This window comes from Urocitellus parryii, chromosome 10, assembly GCF_045843805.1.
Source record: "Urocitellus parryii isolate mUroPar1 chromosome 10, mUroPar1.hap1, whole genome shotgun sequence".
Lineage (NCBI taxonomy): Eukaryota > Metazoa > Chordata > Mammalia > Rodentia > Sciuridae > Urocitellus > Urocitellus parryii.
Window position 1 is genome coordinate 86114959 of NC_135540.1, and position 7797 is coordinate 86122755.

Genomic DNA, 7797 nt, shown 5'->3' on the forward strand with positions numbered 1-7797 from the left:
ACCAAGATGAGGACAACCTGGGGTACCTTTACCTCCTGTTTCTTGTCTTCTTTCTTTTTTCCGTATTATTCTTTAACTGTTTTCCTGATCCCACCCACATGACCATGATACCAAAAATATTATTTTCTGTTAACCTTTATCAAAAAGAAAGCTGATGGGATGCCAATACTTTATAGAGAATTTGGCTGAGAGTTTAAAGTAAAACTAGATGGAGGACCAAAAAAAAGAAAAGAATTTCTAGTGGAAAACCTTTACACCCTGGGCACCTGCACAGAGGGTTTCGCCCTAGCTCTTCCCACCAAAATGTGCAGCGTGGACTGTGAGGGCACCACTGTTGCCACCCAAGGGAAGACAGGCTAAGTCACAAAGAAATGCAACAAGCCAAAGTCATTTCCAAAATGTTCAAACGCACCAATAACAAGAGGAATACAAATTAGAACAACATAGCAATTTTTGTCTAATAGGCAAAGTGTTTTTTTTTAAAGAACACTTATATTCAACCCCCGAAAGAAGAAAAACATAGAAAGATGTTTAGAGGCAATTTATACAATACACCCAAAGCCTTAAAAACCCAAACAGAACAAACAACTTTGTGGATATGTCCACACTTGTCTGGATACACACATACGTTCTCTTAGTCAGCAATTCCACTTCTGAGTGAGTAGAAGTCAGGGTTGCTGCCAAAGATCCCACACTGCACAGGACAGGGCAGTAAGATTAACCCTGCCTGAAACACGGATCTTCTATGCTGAGAAACTCTGTCCTAGAGCATCTGAGCCAAGAGGATGCACAGTGCCTCTTACGAGCTAGTGACCTGGTCTCAGAATCACCCATCACCAATTTCACCACATTTAATCGTTAGAATGGAACAATTAAATCCAGCCCACATTTAAGAAGAGAATTAAGGCTGGGCATATGCCTGTAATTCCAGCAATTTGGGAGGACGAGGCAGGAGGAGGATTGTAAGTTCGAACCCCACAGCAACTTAACAATATCCTGTCTCAAAATCTCAAAATACAAGAAAAAAAAAAAAGGACTGGGGATGTGGTTCAGTGGTTAAGTACCCCTGGGTTCAATCCCCAGTACCAAAAAAAAAAAAAAGAAGAAGAAGAAGAAGGAGGAGGAGGAGGAGGAGGAGGCGGAAAAAAAGAATTAATAGCTCCATCTTGTGACCAGAACAATCTGTCCTCTAACCTCTAATCTGTCCTCTAGCCACAGATTATTTACATTCCTCTCATATATGAAATGCACTTACAAAATTTCCCCCAAATCTCATTCCTTTATAACATCACCTTAGAATCTAGAATGTTAGAATCCAAATCGGGCTCAAGTACAGATGAGACTATATAGATGTGATTCCTTAAATAGTTATTCTAATACATTTCCCTTCAATCTGAAGACTTCTTTAGAGACAAGTTAACTGCACCCCACCACAACCACCCAGCAGACTATGGTAGCAGAGTCGTAGGACAGTCACCACAGAAAGAGGGAAACTGGGAACCCAGAGGAGTCAATACTCTGTAGCAACTAACTAACTAACTAACCAAGGAAGTGCTGGGGCTTACTCCATTAGAACTGTGTCCTGCTACTGCCTGAGAATAATTCTCCAGGCCTTTGACTCCGCTGTCTGGGTTCTGTCCTGAGTCATGTGTTCTACAGTGGAAGCACACATTCATAGCTAAGAACTTCTCTCATTACTTTTCTGTTATTTGAATTTTACAGACCCAAAGGGTTGTTTTCATTTTGTACTGTCTCTCACCCTTTTAGCCCAAGATGGCAATGTTTATGCCAATATAATTCTTTGAAAAACTCTATGGGTCTCTAGTGAATTTTATTGGGTCCACACAATTATTCAAAAGTCAAAGCCCCAATCTCTTTAAGCTAAGCTCTTGCCTTCCTTGGGTTTCTGTTAAAGAACATCCTTCAGCTTCTTAGAAGCTCTGTTTTCTGATCCAAAGAATCTGTGCAGCAATCCATAGCATTTTTAGTGGGCTTTTTGTCAAAGTGACTGGGACTCTGAGGCAATGCTTTTGATCTTCCTGAGGTCTTAACAAGAGATTTAACATTCACACCCTTGGATTCATCTTTAGACCATGTTGCAGGAAGTATCCTGGATTTGCCTTCTGCTCTAAATTTTCTTAAATTTAAGCATCATTTCCCATGTGTGAGACTAGTCATTTTCAAAACCATAAAATTCCAGTTCCTTTTTAGCTGTCCCATTTGCTTATCTCTTTGTGAATTTTATTATAAGCAGTGAATAGAAACTAGCATTTTCTGTAGAAAATATTCCTAGTGAGTTCATCCAGTTCATTAAAAGCATTTGCCACTTTCCATGTGTGTTGGAAAAACAAACTGCATATGTTTCCTCTGTTTTCACACCACAATTGATAGAGAAGGCTCCTATGATCAAATGTGTGCACATTCTCCCACACAAACCGAGCAAGCGACTCTGAACACCAGATGTGTGTTCTCTAATTGAGTTCAGTTCTGATGCTGTCCTCCTGGAGATAGCATCAGGTCCCACAGGTTGACAGCTCAGTCTCAAGACTGTCCCCTTCCCCATTTCAGATGCCAGTCCAAGGCCCAGGTTGCTTTTAACTAACTGTAAATTGGGTCCTTGGGCTAGACGTGTAACTCAGTGGTAGGGGGTGTGCTTAGCACATGGGAAGCTCTGGGTTTAAGCCCCAATACCAAAAATAAAAATAAAATATCATTTGAATTAATAGCTTTTCCAGATGTCTGATGGGAAGATGTAGCATTGACCGGGAAAGAGCGAATCCCTGAATTCTGAAATGAGAACATGTGGGAAGATGCAGATGGCTTCAAGTACCTTAAACTCCCAACCTAATGAACTCATACCACGAAGGTCTGCTAGAGAACATAACTGGCTCTTGGATTCAGCTGCTGCCTCCTCTGGATCCTCTACCCTCACACAGAGGTTATACTGCCCATGGGCTACTCCCAGCCAGTACTGAACTTAGCAGATGTACCAAGGCAAGACCTTCTGGCAAGTTCTGAGACTCCTCCTCTGGACAGCTTCAACCATGACTCCTCACTAGGCCTCCAGAACCTTTATTCACATTGTGCTATGATCCAAGATTCTTCTTATACTGATCCTCCTTCCTTCCACAGAGATCAGACATGCATCGCAGTCTAACAGCTCTCCTTATCTCTTCATGTTTTACTTCCCTAGTGAAGTTCATGAACATCTAACCCCACCTTAACATCTGGCTTCTTGGCACACCTGAACAAATGCCATTGTCCTCACCAGAGAAATTATTTCCACATCTCTATGTGTGATGAGGTTTTCCCATCTTCCATGGGCAATGGAATAATCGATCTTTTTGTGGAATTAACCTTGGATTTGCTGACCTGGCTTAGCAAATCCATCCTCTTCATTCTTCACCCCAGCTTCCCTCACTGCCTTGAATCTTATAAGCAACAATGTGCTGGTGAAACCAATTGTACCAATTCGTAAAACCTCACTAAATTCCTGACGAAGTCTGAGGAATTTAATGAGGCCATTATTAAAACTTATATATATATAGATAGATAGATAGATATAGATATATAGATATATATTTACAACAAAATAAATGAGTCCTTACAAAGGTAATGACTCAAAAGCTTATCACTCCCTAATTATTGAACAACTTTACATTGTTTCCTATGCTCTCTGGTTATTTATATTCATTATATTGGGTGTTGGAAATACTATAGAATGGTGTGCATCTTCACTTCTCTATAGATTTGGGAGGCCAGATTTACACTTGGTCTTAGCCAAAAGGCTGAGAAGGAATAAGGAGGTCAGATTTAGACATGCTGTTTCAGCTCATTTCTTTAGTCATCTGAGAAGCTGCCAGCTTTGAGAGCAGCATGAAGCAAGAGAAGGTTTTCTAGCCAGTCCAGGAAGCACCGCCCTCTGGGTCAGGCGAGCCAATGTGCTTTCAGCACCTGTGGCTGCTGAATGGAGCTTTGGTGTGTCCAGAAAGGAGAAGCATAGCACAGATCCTTGGGGTTTTGTAGTCGAGCCACAAACCCTGTGGCTAATAACTGTTCTCCCTTTTGAGAAACAGATCGGGGCTTCTTGCTGGGCACTAGTAAATACAGCAGTCTGATGATGACACAGTTGGTACCATGTGACAGATGCCCATGATAAACAGGGGGTTATCTGATCCACCAAGCTGTAAAGTCAGCTAACATTTCGTGTGTGTGTGTGTGTGTGTGTGTGTGTGTGTGTGTTCATGTGCCAGACTCTGTTCTAAGAACTTCTAACATTTCTTCTAATCCTCACCACATTTCTGGGAGATAGTACTGTCTATTTTTTTTTTATGGTCCTTATTTTAGATGAGAAGACTAAAGCAAAAAGAGTGTGTTGGTCAGCTTTTCTTTGCTGTAAGCTAAAATACCTGATCAGAACAATTGAGAGGAGAAAGGGTTTATTTTGGTTCAGTCCACGGTCAACAGACTCCATTGCTTTGGGCCCAAGGTGAGGCAGAATGTCACGGTGGACGGGAGGTGGTGGGAGAAAATTGCTTACTTATGGTAGCCAGGTAACAGAGAGAGAGGAGATTCAAGGAAACAAGAAATAATTGCCAAAGGCCTCCCCCCAATGACCTCTCTCTAACAGTCATGTTTTACCTGTCTACTGTTACCACCCAGTTAGTCCTCTCAAATTATTAATCCATCAAATGGATCAACCCACCCACTGATTAAGTTACATTTCTCATAATCTAATCGTTTCACTTCCTATGTTAAACCAGGAGCTTCGGGGGGACACCTCATATCTAAACCAGAACAGAGGGGATAAGCAATTTGTCCAAGTTATAGTTAATAAGGGGCACACCTTGGTTAGAATCTACCCCCTGGCTCCAAGGTGCCCATGTTTCATTGCCAAACTGTATTGCATCTCATGATCCAGTGGAAGTCTTCTGTATTGGATGGGGCTTGAGCAGACATCGAAGACCGTTGGATTGCATGATGTGCCACTCCCACCACACCACTCTTTCCTCCTCAGCCTACGAGTCTGCACAGCTGGGCACTGGCCACAAGAGGACAGCTGCAACGTTACAGCCCAACTCAAAGGTGGTACTGAAGATCAGCAGGGAAGGGAAATTTTCCAGAAAGTAGAATTTTAAACATTTCATCTTTCCATAGTTTAAACATCCCCACCAAAACTCATTCTGAAATTTAACTCCCATTCTGAGGTTTTAAGAGGAAGAAAACAATCTGACTATGATATTTAGAGGTGAGACATTTGGTAGGTAGTTAAACTTCAATGAGGCAATAAGGGTGGGGCGCTAATCCGATGAGACTTCGGCTTCAGAGGAGAGAGCAGAGCTAGTATATTCTGTCTTGCCATGTGACGCCCTATGCCCCTTGGGAGTCCCCACCAGCAAGAAGGACCTCACCAGATCTAGTAGTTACTAGATCTTGGACTTTCCAGTCTTGTAACCATGAGCTTAATCATATCCCCCATTTATTTGTTTGTTTGTTTATTTATTTGTTTGCGGTGCTGGGGATTGAGCCCAGGGTATCATGCATACTAAGAAAGCACTCTACCACAGAGCCACATTCTCACCCTTATTCTTTACAAATTACTCAGTCTGTGGCACTCAGTTATAGCAACAGAAAATGAATTAAGACATATCCTGTTGACCACTGTATCTGAACAGAGAAATGGCCTGAGGCACAGATATTATCAGTTAATAGTCAGTAGCTGATGTTTTAGCTCAGCAGCCTGAGACTTGGAAGGCCCAGAAATACAAGGCTATTGGCAAGAATGTTTGAGGGAGAGATATATATATGGACTCAGAGAACGGATACAGACTTGACAATATTTAGTTCTTTGTAAATATTCATCAAAAGACCTTCTTGAGAGAGGAATTGCTGAATAATCAGGTGAAAAGTTGACCAGTCCTCTGCGCGTCACCTACTCCTTCCTCCAGGCACTCCAGTAGGGTCCAATGACTCATGAACAAAGTGGGCTTGGTGGTAGAATTGCACGTTGTATGTGGGTTCAGCAATTTGTGGGTTCAGCTGCATCAAAGCTGATCTGGCTATTGCTGCTGTTGAATATTTAGTTGTTCAGTAATTAAAGCCAATCACAAGTCCCTGACATGCAACAGGCTTGAATATAACAAATCCAGGAATGATGTGGCCAGGGAAGGAAATGAGTTCTTTCCACCCCCCACCCCCCACTGCCAGAACACTTTCTGCTTGGCACCTGAACTCGGAATCCTGGGACTAAATGTCAAAAGCCTGCCACATCCACAGATTTTTGTTATCTTCAGGGCATCCTGGAACCAATTCCAACAGATACTAAGGGATGACTTTATTTACTCAACCAGCAACTAATGCCCTTTCTCCTACAGCCAGAATACACATGGGTCTCAGAGCCAAGGCATTAGGAGGAAGGCCTCCTTAAGGTTCACCTGCAAAATTGTACCTCAGCCCCAGGACTGTGCTCTGATGATTTAAAAGCTTGAGAAAAGACTTCCACCAGAAAAACAAAACAAAATAATATAGTTCCATTGATTTAGAAGCTCAGACTGCTACCCAGTCATTGTGGGTAGCAGTCTGATCACTAACAAATGCAGACTGATTTATAATATTCATGGAAACCAGGGGACCTCTTGGAGTTCCTCCATATCCAGTGATAAAAAGTCCTGTGTCAGGATCACCAAGGCCCAGACTCTTTGTGAAGAAAGGTTTAGGTCACTCTACTAATTATATAATTCCTACCAGCCAAGTGACTAGCTAAAAATAACAAGCATTTGGCCTGGAAAATAGATGAAGGAAATGATATAATAGCAGCCATTGCCTCTTAACCAGTTGTAGAAATGAATATCATTGCTCCTGTATGCATTTTCTTTTTTACCATGTTATATCTACCATATTTTCCAAAAAGCTTCTTCTTTCTCTTTTCCTACTAAGGGTGTGTTACTGGTAATCAAATTCATAATGTAGTTAGTTGAACATACAGATTATCATGATGGGATCATGACAGAACCAGAGGATGAAAGGCCCTCACCCAGAGATTTGATATTTAAGGGCAGATGCAGTAATGAATAAAATTTTGAACTAACCACTTTGGAGAAGATGATTGTGCCTTCTTCTGTAGAATGGATGATGTGTTAACCAAGGAAAGTCCTTTGTGATACTTCTTCCCCCAATCAATGCTAAGGATTGAACCTAAGGCCTCACCCTTATATTAAGCATATATTTTCTTACTGAGCTACATCCCCAATCCCTCTGCTCTTTTTAATTAAAAAATGAAGAAAAATTTTAAATTTAAAAAAAATGAAAGGTGTGTCTCCTCACACTGCAGAATCTGAAAATGCCATATGCAGTCTTCCTCTGCCTGCCTCTCTCATAGGTATGGACCTGGGTTCCACCCACCAAATACCTCACTGGAGACTCTGAGGTGGAGTGGGCAGAATACACACTGGGACAGGTGGGTGTGACCCTGATGCTGTACAAGTATAGAGGTGTGGCTCTGTGACTCTGGTGGTGGCATCCAGCATCCATTGCTGATGGCGACCTCCGTGCTGATTGACATTACCTGTCCAGAACATCAACAAAGATGTTTTCACCAGCTCAGATTTGAGGCATGGATTTGGGTATTGTCCCAGGCAGGGAGGACCCCAAATCTGGTCCTCTGACTGTAAAGATTCTCTGCAGGAGCCAATATTCTTGTAATAAATTCATTCTGATTAAATTGACCTAAGTGGGTTTCATGAAGAAAGATCTAGAAGGATACATTTCAGTGAGTAAAGAGTGGTCCTTGATGACTCT